Source organism: Bombina bombina, chromosome 2, assembly GCF_027579735.1.
Source record: "Bombina bombina isolate aBomBom1 chromosome 2, aBomBom1.pri, whole genome shotgun sequence".
NCBI classification, from domain to species: Eukaryota; Metazoa; Chordata; class Amphibia; order Anura; family Bombinatoridae; genus Bombina; species Bombina bombina.
The window spans coordinates 1,431,330,989-1,431,343,807 of record NC_069500.1 but is presented as its reverse complement, the minus strand read 5'-3'; the positions used below and the strand labels follow the sequence as shown (position 1 = coordinate 1,431,343,807).

The 12,819-nt window shown below is 43.0% G+C and overlaps 1 protein-coding gene across 1 annotated transcript in view; it reads left to right on the top strand.

Annotated features, from left to right (window-relative positions):
- LOC128647603 (vomeronasal type-2 receptor 26-like) overlaps nt 1-12,819 on the top strand; it is a 103,967-nt gene that overhangs the window by 15,540 nt on the left and 75,608 nt on the right. The gene's annotated exons all lie outside the window — the stretch shown is intronic.

Sequence of the window (12,819 nt, the reverse complement as noted above, 5' to 3'; positions counted from 1 at the left end):
TTCTCTGATAACTTCAATATCAGACATAAGCATATTTTTAATAATTATATCAATAAAAATGTATACTGCTAACTATTATCTCAAAATCCATCTAAAATAGCATTCAGCATCCTGGTATTTTATTGTATCTCAATAGGAATGCAATGTATTTCATATTTCTAATGCATATTTGAATGCATGACAATACCAAATGTAGATCTGAAATAAAAATAATAGTGTTATTAATTTGTATGTTAAAATAGAAAATATCTACATGTCTGTATTTCACTTATAATATATAAAATGCATCTAAACCATATTTTCTATGAAACAATTTAAGGATTATAATATCTTCATCCTGGATTCAATTTCTTTCTTCAGTCATCCGCTCAACATCACATACATGCTCTGAGGTCAGCAAATATAGGTGGTTTTCACACAATTTTGTATTATAACTTTGGATTATTATCCCATACAGATTAATATTTCATATCTGTATGTTTTTTTTTTTGTTTTTTGTTTTTTTACTTGTATAAAACATATAGGATATTATTTGAAATGCCAATTATCTGTGTACTTACTAGATGCCTGAAATGAAAGAAATAATTGTTAGAAATGTTAAACATTCATATATCTATTTGCAATATTTATCTAATATGAATGTTATTTGTCTCTGCCTGGCCACTTTCATTGTCTAGAATTTATGGATTCAAACACAGCATGGACATATGGCTGTGTAAGATGTGTACACAGCTCACAGGTGATCATTTAACAGGTAGTTGTTAAAAGCTACAATTCCTTGAAGGCGTTTGTATTTTTAAACATTCTCACAGACAGATCGGCTCCTCACCTTGGGCAGGAAACCCATATATGTGCATGTACTTTTGAGGCTCCATCATGCTAATTTCCATTTCCTTGAAATTCTGAGCATCTCATTAGGTTTTAAACGAAAAGATTTAGACATTTACGTCTCTATTCACTGTATGGGGTCCTTGTATCCAGGCAATGAAATAGATGCTCCCTCTTTGAAGTAACTGTCTGTTAGCTTATAATATGTTAGCTTATCAGGAAATAGTGCAGAACCGTGTCTACAACAGAGGTTGGGGGTCTAACATCTGATCATCAAGTAAATGTTATTATTACTTTCCTGGATTTTAAAACCAGTTTTCATTAAATGACCAAATGCTTAATTTCTTTATTCTTACCTAGATGCATTGCAATTTTGCATCCTGAGTGGGGGAGGATTGCACTTTGGTCAGCCAAAGCATTTAATGTGTTATAAATGAATGAATGAATCATTTGGTGCTGACAGCCAAATATATATTAACTAATATATATATTAATCTTCACATATACCTTGACATAAATCCCCCTACCAATTTTAAATATATGTAGGACACATGTATTTGAAATTTGCTTACAGTCAGTGGTATTTGGTGGGTGTCAACAGTATGCTTCATAGACAGTCTTCTATGAAGAGAGCCCATTGTTTTTGAGCCCCTGATGCCCATTGGCTAGGCATCTTTAAACTACAGTATGTCTTTAGTGCATTTGGGGATATGACACTTCATTCTCCCTCTATGACTTGTAGTTGGGATCTAGGATGGGATGCCTGCAACTGATTAATATGCCCCATATATCTATGAAACTTTATTTTTGAGGATCCGTATTTTATAGGCCACTGGAGATATTTTGTCAGTAATGACAAAAGGACGCTTCCATGATGGGAGAAATTTCTTCTCCCTAACCTGATCTCTTCCAAAGTTATAAAGATAAACTTTATCATTTATTTCATATTCCTTTTTGGACGTTTTGAGATCATAATAGGTTTTAGTGGCAGTTGTAGCTTTCTCTAAGTTACTTTGAGCAAATGCAAAGGCATATTGCAGGTGCTTTCTTAGGTTCTCCACATATTGATGTGTATTGGCAGCATTTATCAAGTTCTGGTCTGATGTACGGTACAGTAGATGCTGAGGTAGAACCATTCTTCTACCAATCATCAGTTCAAAAGGTGACATCTTGGTAGCACTACTTGGAGTTGCTCTTAATGCCATTAGGACTAGAGGTAGTTTTACATCCCAGTCTCTACCCATTTCACTCACAAACGTTTTGAGGATTTTCACAATGGACTGGTTGTAACGCTCTACACCACCACTTGAGGCAGCTCTATATTCTACATAGAGCTTTCTTTTAACCCCTAGTATTTTCCACATTTTGGTCATCACTTCGCTAGTGAAGAGGGTTCCCCGATCTGATTCGATTCTTTGGGGCAAACCAAATCTGGAAAATATGTGGTTGATGAGCAATGCTGCACATGTTTCAGCACTATTGTTAGGTGCACTGATGCGCTCTACCCCTTTAGTGAACAGGCATGTCACTGTTAGCATGTATTTGTTACCTCTTGATGACCTTGTTACTGGACCAATAAAAATCAACTTGTATATCTGACCATGGCATTACCATCCCCCTTCTCTGCAATGGTGCTCTATGCGTTGGCGCAGTGGGTTGGAACTGTGGACAGATTAGACAACCTTGACAGTAGGTTTGAACATCTTTCAACATGTGTGGCCAAAAGGCATAATCACGCAATATTTCATATGTGAGTTTGGCACCACAATGACCAGATGTGGGAGCCTCATGGGCATGTTGAAGCATTAGACCTCTGAACTTGGTGAGTACTACACATTGTTGGATGCCAGTTTTGGAGGTTCTAATTAACAAACCATCCTGTAACTTGAATTGTGAGCTGGATTTCATTAAGATTCTAAGATCTTCTTTGCCAATACAATCATCTTTTGAGATGGGGTTGCTTTCAGAATCTTCTATGTGTTTATAGAAGATGCCTACAATGGGGTCTTCTTTTTGACTAGTGATCAGGTCCTCACTAGGATAATCCTGACTCCATTGTACCAGGTTAGGCTCACTCTGTTGTTTTGCTTGGTTTCTGGTAATGGTTTCTACCTGAATTGCACTCATTAAATGGTCGATATTAAGGAGTTCTCCAGTTATGGCTCCTTGTTTGGCTAATGAATCCGCAAGATCATTGCCTTCCTTATCAGGACCTAGAACCCTGGAATGACCCTTGGTCTTTTTCCAGTGTCTGGTTAAATCATTGGATACCACCAGGTAATCAATCTCGCAGAACAACTTGCCATGCTTGACTGGTTTGTTGTTACTTTTCTACATTCCATTCATTTTCCAAGTTCACAGGTATTCAACAAAGCTGTCACGCACATAATTTGAGTCAGTGATGATCACAAATTCATGAATGCCATGTTCAATAGCCATTTCAATGGTTTTTAGAACAGCAGTTAGTTTTGCAACCTGACTGGATCTTGGTCCAATGTTGAAACCTTTAGATATATTTGGGGATCCATTTGCCCAAGTTATACCAATGACAGTGACTAATCTGCACTCATTATCAATAGTGATGTCGCGAATAGTTCCCGGCGAACATAGCTTGTTCGCGTTCGCCGCAGCGTGCGAACATATGCAATGTTCGATCCGCCCCCTATTCATCATCATTAAGTAAACTTTGACCCTGTATCTCACAGTCTGCAGACACATTTCAGCCAATCAGCAGCAGACACTCCCCCCCAGACCCTCCCAGCTCCTGAGCAGCAGCCATTTTAGATTCATTCTGATCCTGCATTCTTAGTGAGAGGAGGGATAGTGTAGCTGCTGCTGATTTTATAGGGAAATTTTGACTGTGAAACATCAGGCTGCTAGTGTAATCTAATTGCAGTTGCCTGCCTGCAGTGCCACTACTCATATCTGTTGTAACATTCAGAGAGAAGTGCACTCACAGGAACGAACAACTGGCTCAATACCATTGTTAGCCTGTTCTATGGCGATTTACCACCTGGGTGCAGCTTTTTAGCCCAGTAATGCTTTTCACAGAGTAGAACTTTCCTGTAGTATATCAGTCTGATCCCGCCTATTACGGTCAGTCCAGCGCCGAAATACCAGGCAATTCCTCTCTGAACAAGGAACACAGCAACCCCAGACGATCGTTTCGGCCTTCATTGGGCCTCGTCAGTGAGGTGTAGCAGTATTCCTCTAAGCACACTGAGCAAGGAGTCCACGTCTGGTTGCCCCTTTTTCCCATAGGGAGACTAAATACATACAGAGAGAAGTGCACTCACAGGAACGAACAACTGGCTCAATACCATTGTTAGCCTGTTCTATGGCGATTTACCACCTGGGTGCAGCTTTTTAGCCCAGTAATGCTTTTCACAGAGTAGAACTTTCCTGTAGTATATCAGTCTGATCCCGCCTATTACGGTCAGTCCAGCGCCGTTGTAACAATAGTGTAAATTTTGTAAAAAAAACTTTTTTGACTGTGAAACATCAGTCTGCTAGTGTAATCTAATAGCAGTTGCCTGCCTGCCAGCGTGTGTGCCAGACCCACTTGCCAACTATTGCTACCACTCATATCTGTTGTAACAGTATTGTAAATTTTGTAAAAAAAACTTTTTTGACTGTGAAACATCAGTCTGCTAGTGTAATCTAATTGCAGTTGCCTGCCTGCCAGCGTGTGTGCAAGGCCCACTTGCTAAGTGCCACCACTCATATCTGTTGTAACAGTAGTGTAAATTTATTTTAAAAAGAACTTTTTTGACTGTGAAACATCAGTCTGCTAGTGTAATCTAATAGCAGTTGCCTGCCTTCCAGCGTGTGTGCCAGGCCTACTTGCCAACTAGTGCCACCACTCATATCTGTTGTAACAGTATTGTAAATTTTGTAAAAAAAAACTTTTTTGACTGTGAAACATCAGTCTGCTAGTGTAATCAAATTGCAGTTGCCTGCCTGCCAGCGTGTGTGCAAGGCCCACTTGCTAAGTGCCACCACTCATATATGTTGTAACAGTAGGGAAACATTTTTTAAAAAACTATTTTGACTGTGAAACATCAGTCTGCTAGTGTAATCTAATTGCAGTTGCATGCCTGTCAGCGTGTATGCCAGGCTCACTTGCCAACTAGTGCCACCAATCATATTTGTTATAACAATAGTGTAAAAATTTAAAAAAAAAACTTTTTTGACTGTGAAACATTAGTCTGCTAGTGTAATCTAATTGCATTTGCCTGCCTGCCAGCATGTGTGCCAGGCCCACTTGCTAAGGGCCACCAATCATATTTGTTATAACAGTAGTGTAAATATTTAAAAAAAAAACTTTTTTGACTGTGAAACATCAGTCTGCTAGTGTAATCTAATTGCAGTTGCCTGCCTACCAGCATGTGTGCCAGGCCCACTTGCCAACTAGTGCCACCAATCATATTTGTTATAACAGTAGTGTAAATATTTAAAAAAAAAAAAATTTGACTGTGAAACATCAGTCTGCTAGTGTAATCTAATAGCAGTTGCCTGCCTGCCAGCGTGTGTGCCAGACCCACTTGCCAACTATTGCTACCACTCATATCTGTTGTAACAGTATTGTAAATTTTGTAAAAAAAACTTTTTTGACTGTGAAACATCAGTCTGCTAGTGTAATCTAATTGCAGTTGCCTGCCTGCCAGCGTGTGTGCAAGGCCCACTTGCTAAGTGCCACCACTCATATCTGTTGTAACAGTAGTGTAAATTTATTTTAAAAAGAACTTTTTTGACTGTGAAACATCAGTCTGCTAGTGTAATCTAATAGCAGTTGCCTGCCTGCCAGCGTGTGTGCCAGGCCTACTTGCCAACTAGTGCCACCACTCATATCTGTTGTAACAGTATTGTAAATTTTGTAAAAAAAAACTTTTTTGACTGTGAAACATCAGTCTGCTAGTGTAATCAAATTGCAGTTGCCTGCCTGCCAGCGTGTGTGCAAGGCCCACTTGCTAAGTGCCACCACTCATATATGTTGTAACAGTAGGGAAACATTTTTTAAAAAACTATTTTGACTGTGAAACATCAGTCTGCTAGTGTAATCTAATTGCAGTTGCATGCCTGTCAGCGTGTGTGCCAGGCTCACTTGCCAACTAGTGCCACCAATCATATTTGTTATAACAATAGTGTAAAAATTTAAAAAAAAAACTTTTTTGACTGTGAAACATTAGTCTGCTAGTGTAATCTAATTGCATTTGCCTGCCTGCCAGCATGTGTGCCAGGCCCACTTGCTAAGGGCCACCAATCATATTTGTTATAACAGTAGTGTAAATATTTAAAAAAAAAACTTTTTTGACTGTGAAACATCAGTCTGCTAGTGTAATCTAATTGCAGTTGCCTGCCTACCAGCATGTGTGCCAGGCCCACTTGCCAACTAGTGCCACCAATCATATTTGTTATAACAGTAGTGTAAATATTTAAAAAAAAAAAAATTTGACTGTGAAACATCAGTCTGCTAGTGTAATCTAATAGCAGTTGCCTGCCTGCCAGCGTGTGTGCCAGACCCACTTGCCAACTATTGCTACCACTCATATCTGTTGTAACAGTATTGTAAATTTTGTAAAAAAAACTTTTTTGACTGTGAAACATCAGTCTGCTAGTGTAATCTAATTGCAGTTGCCTGCCTGCCAGCGTGTGTGCAAGGCCCACTTGCTAAGTGCCACCACTCATATCTGTTGTAACAGTAGTGTAAATTTATTTTAAAAAGAACTTTTTTGACTGTGAAACATCAGTCTGCTAGTGTAATCTAATAGCAGTTGCCTGCCTGCCAGCGTGTGTGCCAGGCCTACTTGCCAACTAGTGCCACCACTCATATCTGTTGTAACAGTATTGTAAATTTTGTAAAAAAAAACTTTTTTGACTGTGAAACATCAGTCTGCTAGTGTAATCAAATTGCAGTTGCCTGCCTGCCAGCGTGTGTGCAAGGCCCACTTGCTAAGTGCCACCACTCATATATGTTGTAACAGTAGGGAAACATTTTTTAAAAAACTATTTTGACTGTGAAACATCAGTCTGCTAGTGTAATCTAATTGCAGTTGCATGCCTGTCAGCGTGTGTGCCAGGCTCACTTGCCAACTAGTGCCACCAATCATATTTGTTATAACAATAGTGTAAAAATTAAAAAAAAAAACTTTTTTGACTGTGAAACATTAGTCTGCTAGTGTAATCTAATTGCATTTGCCTGCCTGCCAGCATGTGTGCCAGGCCCACTTGCTAAGGGCCACCAATCATATTTGTTATAACAGTAGTGTAAATATTTAAAAAAAAAACTTTTTTGACTGTGAAACATCAGTCTGCTAGTGTAATCTAATTGCAGTTGCCTGCCTACCAGCATGTGTGCCAGGCCCACTTGCCAACTAGTGCCACCAATCATATTTGTTATAACAGTAGTGTAAATATTTAAAAAAAAAAAAAATTGACTGTGAAACAACAGTCTGCTAGTGTAATCTTATTGCAGTTGCCTTCCTGACAGCGTATGTGCCAGGCCCACTTGCCAAGTTAGTGGCACCACTGTGAAACATCAGTCTGCTTTTTTGTGTCAGGCTCACAGCGTTTACTGTGCCCACTTGCCCAGTGTCACCGCTCATATCTTGTTTAATAGTAGTGTAAGTGTACATTTAAAAAAAATAAACTTTTTGGATTGTAAAACATCAGTCTGCTTTTTTGTGTCAGGCTCACAGCGTATAATGCGCCCACTTGCCCAGTGTCACCACTCATATTTTGTTTAATAGTAGTGTAAGTCTACATTTAAAAAAAAAATGACAGGCAAAGGCAGGCCACCCCGCAGGTGCCATCGTGGTCGTGGTGCTGTGATTCCCTTAGACCCTACAATAATGCCCAGTGTTCAGAGGCCATGTACCATGAATGCGAAAAGTTCTGAGGAGGACCTAGTTCACTGGCTAACACAGGACACCCAATGTTCTACAGCTTCCGCTCGGAACCTTGACGCATCATCCACCTCCAGCTTAGCTTCGGGCACCTCTCAAGCAACCAGTGCCACTCGCCCACCTTCCACCACCACCAACACTAGCACCACAGCCGCTTCACTTGATCTGTCACAGGAGTTATTGACACATCAGTTGGAAGAAATGAGTGATGCGCAACCATCATTGACAGAGGATGTAGATAACAGTGATATGTCTCAGTAAGGCAGCATTACAGACATGGACGTACGGTGTGGTGATGATGATGATGTTGTACCTGCTGCTGCTTCCTTTGTTGATTTGTCAGATACAAGTGAAGCGGTTGATGATGATGCATCCGTGGATGTCACGTGGGTGCCCACTAGAAGAGAAGAAGAAGAGGGGGAAAGTTCAGATGGGGAGACAGAGAGGAGGATGAGGAGACAAATTGGAAGCAGGGGGAGGTCATCACAAGGAGCTTGTGTGCACAGTCAGACAGAATTCATTGGCACCCGGGGTCAGCCAGACAGCACACCAATCAATGCATGCTGTTGCCACCACCAGAATGCAGAGCTCAGCAGTGTGGCATTTTTTTGTGTGTCTGCCTCTGACAACAGCAATGCTATTTGCAACCTGTGCCAAAAGAAACTGAGTCATGGGAAGTCCAACACCCACCTAGGTACAACTGCTTTGCGAAAGGCACATGATCTCACATCATAAACGCCGATGGGATGAACACATGAGTAGATGCAGCACACAAACTCATAGCCGCCATCCTTTTCCTGGTCCAGCATCTTCAGCCACGTCAACTACTGCTGTCCTCCTTGCCCCCTCTCAACCATCCGCCACTCAGTCTCTTTTCTGTTGCAGTTCCTGCTCATCTGTCCACAGTCAGGTGTCTGTCAAGGACATGTTTGAGCGTAAGAAGCCAATGCTGGCAGCTGGCTCTGGCAGCTAAAAGACAGGCTGCTGAACGACAGGCTGAGAGAGAGTATCAGCTACAACTTGCACGGTTGGAGAGAGGGATGGTCTCCCCTGTTGTTAGTGAACCTAGAGACCCACCTGCTCCCCGAGTGCATGCAGAGAATTTTCCAACTCTGGAGAAAGATGGAGATGTAGATGTATTCCTGCGTAGCTTTGAGAAAGTTTGCAGACAGTTCCAGTTGCCAAGGGAGCAGTGGGCCAAGTACCTTACCCCTGGCCTGAAAGGTCCTACACTGGAGGCGTTTGCTGAACTACCCCCAGAGTTTGATCAGGACTATGATTCCATTAAAGCTGCACTGCAGAGGAGGTATAATCTTACTCCTGAGGTGTACAGGAAGAAATTCCGTTCTCTGCAGAAAGGTTTGTCAGAGAGCTATACTACAGCTGTTGGGAAATTGATGACAGCCTTTAAACAGTGTGTCAGAGGATTAAAAGTTGCCACTATGGAGGAGCTGGAAGATTTGATTGTGAAGGAGCAATTTATGCAGCTGTGCCCAGCAGAAGTTCAAGAATGGGTTTTGGACTGTAAACCCATAACAGCATTGGAAGCTGGTGAGCTGGCTGATTTTTACACAGCCAACAGGTCACAAGGGAATGGGAGAAAATCCTTTTCTAAGGGGGGATCCAATTGGAAAGGAGCTGCTGCATGACCCCCTTCACAAAACCTGCTGTGCCTTTATCTAGTGTGTCTGCTCCCTCTGGGAAAGGAGGGGCGGGTGCTGCACCTGGGCAGGGAGATACCCGCAAGTGTTTTGCTTGTCAAAAAATGGGTCACATCAGCACTAACTGCCCAGAGAGGAAGAAACCTTTAGCATCAGCAGGAGGAGGTCGCTCCTCATGATTATCATCTTCGGTTTTGTTTGTAACCCGGCCAGAGGAAAGTACCAATGAGAACCTACAACCTGTGACTGTTGGAGATAAGGTAACATTGGGACTCAGGAACACGGGTGCAGAAGGGACTTTTGTGCGTCCAGAGCTAGTGAGCTCAGAGGACATTATCCCTGGAAAGACTCTAGCAGTAAAAGGGATTGGGGGAGTACAACCTGCAGTACCTATGGCACGAGTATATCTAGATTGAGGAGCAGGAAGAGGGTTAAGAGATGTGGGAGTGTCAGATAATATTCCTACAAATGTATTGCTTGGTACTGATTTGGGTAGATTATTGTCACAGTATATACCTGATCATGATACCTGTGACCTAGGTAAACAAGATAGGGGTCCTAATGTACAGGAGACCATGTGTAACTATGCCCAGATATGTGCTGAAGGGGAGGGGGGGCAGGGTGTGTGTGTGATGCAGCCTTTACCTGAACCAGACAAGTCTGTAGGGCCCTGTGAAAGTATAGGAGGATGCACTGACAGAGAGAAAGAGAGCTGAATGAGAATGACAGTCTGTTGGTGTGTGAACCAATCATCCCTAAGTACCAAAAGTGTGTAGAAGTAGTGCCAGAGGGGGAGGGCCCCTCTGTATAAGTGGTGAGCCTACAGCAGTCTGCCCAGATTAGGGAGCAGGGGGTGCTTCAGCCCGAGGACACAGGGGAGAACACTGATAAGAAATTTGGGGGGCCTCAAACAGCACAGTCACTAATAATTGGTCAGAGTCAGGATTTTCAGCAGGCCCAGGGGACCTATCCCATACTAGAGAAGATCAGGGACCTAGCTAGGCAGCTGTCTGCTGACTCTGATAAAGAGAGAGTGTACTTCGATAAAGGGAGGTTGTATCGGGAGTCCATTCCAGTGGGGGGACAGGATCCCTGGCTAGCTGAGAGACAGTTAGTGGTACCTAAACAGTTTAGAGTGCAACTGTTGGGAGTGGCCCATGAAATTCCTATGGCAGGACATTTAGGGTTACAGAGAACCAAAGCCTGGTTGTCCCATCACTTTTATTGGCCGGGGATGGGTACTGATGTTGCTAATTATTGTCGCTCCTGTCCTGCATGTCAGAAAGTGGGGAAACCTGGAGAGGTGGGATGTGCCCCTTTAATTCCCTTCCCCATAGTGACTGAGCCCTTTAAGAGGGTGGCTGTGGATATAGTAGGGCCCCTAGCTATCCCAAGCAGTTCAGGGAAAAGATTCATTCTGACGGTAGTGGATTATGCGACCTGCTACCCTTAGGCGGTGGCCCTGTCATCTATCAGGGCTGATAAAGTGACTGATGCTTTATTGGGTATCTTTGCAAGGGTAGGTTTCCCTAAGGAAATGCTAACTGATCAGGGCACGCAATTTATGTCTGGCCTGATGTAGAGTCTATGTAAAAAGGTGCAGGTAGAACACCTAGTGACTAGCCCATACCACCCCCAGACCAATGACTTGTGTGAAAGGTTTAATGGGACCCTGAAGCAGATGCTCAAAACCTTTGTGGAGTCACAGGGGAAGGACTGGGAACGTTAATTGCCTCACCTCCTATTTGCTTATAGAGAGGTTCCCCAGGAATCCACTGGTTTCTCCCCCTTTGAACTCCTATATGGACGCAGAGTGCGGGCCCCCTTGATCTGATCAGGGAGGAGTGGGAAGGGAAATTGGGTGCTCAAGAGACCTCGGTAGTAGACTATGTTATAAGGTTCAGGGACAGAATGCATAGCCTAGTGGGGGAGGTACAGGAAAACCTAGAGGCTGCCCAGTCTAAGCAGAAGCAGTGGTATGACCGGAATGCCAGAGAGAGAGTGTATGATGTGGGATAGAAAGTGCTTGTTTTATTTCCCATGAGGCAGAACAAACTACAGGCTGCCAGGCTGCCTGGGAGGGTCCATTTACTATCCTAAAGAGAATGAATTATATGAACTATGTGGTGTCTCTGGATGAGGAGGGTAAAAGGCAGAAAATCTATCATGTAAATATGATAAAAGTCTATTATGACAGAGAACCCACCATGTTAACTGTGTGTAGTTTGCCTGGAGAAGAGCGTGAGACTGACCCCCTTGTTGATTTACTGGCCCCCACCAGAAAAAACAACACCCTAGAAGCTGTTCAGATTAGTGCCCACTTAACTGGGGATCAGCGGCATCAGCTGTCTGAGGTGCTTAGGCCTTACTATAGCATGTTCACAGGGAAGCCTGGCAGGACACCCTTAGTCACACATCATGTAGATACTGGGAATCAACATTCCCTCAGACAAACAGTGTACAGGGTATCCTTCCAGGTCAGTGCTGACATAAAAAGGGAGATAGAGGAGATGCTAGAGCTGGGTGTGATTTGCAAGTTCCACAGCCCCTGGGCCTCCCCAGTAGTACTAGTCCCCAAAAAGGACAAAACCACTAGGTTCTGTGTAGATTACAGAAAGCTAAACTTAGTGACGGAATTTGATGCCTATCATATGCCTCGCATAGATGAACTACTGGACAGGCTAGCAGGGGCCAAGTTTCTTAGTATCATGGATCTCAGCAGGGGATACTGGCAGATCCCTATGACCCCAGAAGCACAAGAGAGGTCTGCCTTTATCACTCCTTTTGGGTTATATGAATTCCAAGTGATTCCCTTTGGGATGAAAAATTCCCCTGCCACATTCCAACGGCTAGTTAACCACTTATTGGAGGGGCTAGAGGGGCAAGCTGTTGCATACCTGGATGATATTGCAGTGTTCAGTGATACCTGGGAGGAAGACCTCACACATTTAGCCTATGTATTGGACCAAATAGCCACTGCTGGGCTAACTATAAAACCAGATAAGTGTCAGCTGGGCATGGGGGAGGTCCAGTACTTGGGTCACCTGGTGGGAGGATGGGTACTGTGCCCCGAGCCAAGTAAAACTGAAGCCATAATGGCCTGGCCCACCCCTAAGACAAAGAAACAGGTTATGTCCTTCCTGGGTACCGCAGGGTACTATAGAAAGTTTGTGCCACACTATAGTACCATAGCCAAACCCCTAACAGACCTTACAAAAAAAAAGTCTACCTCAAACAGTCAAATGGACCCCTGAGTGTGACAGGGCTTTTAATTAATTGAAAATTGCCCTTATGGACTCCCCTGTACTACAGGTCCCTGATTTCCACAGGAGATTTGTAGTGCAAACGGATGCTTCCAACTATGGGCTAGGGGCTGTGCTTAGTCAGGTGGATAAGAAAGGTGAGGAGCACCCCATTGCCACCCC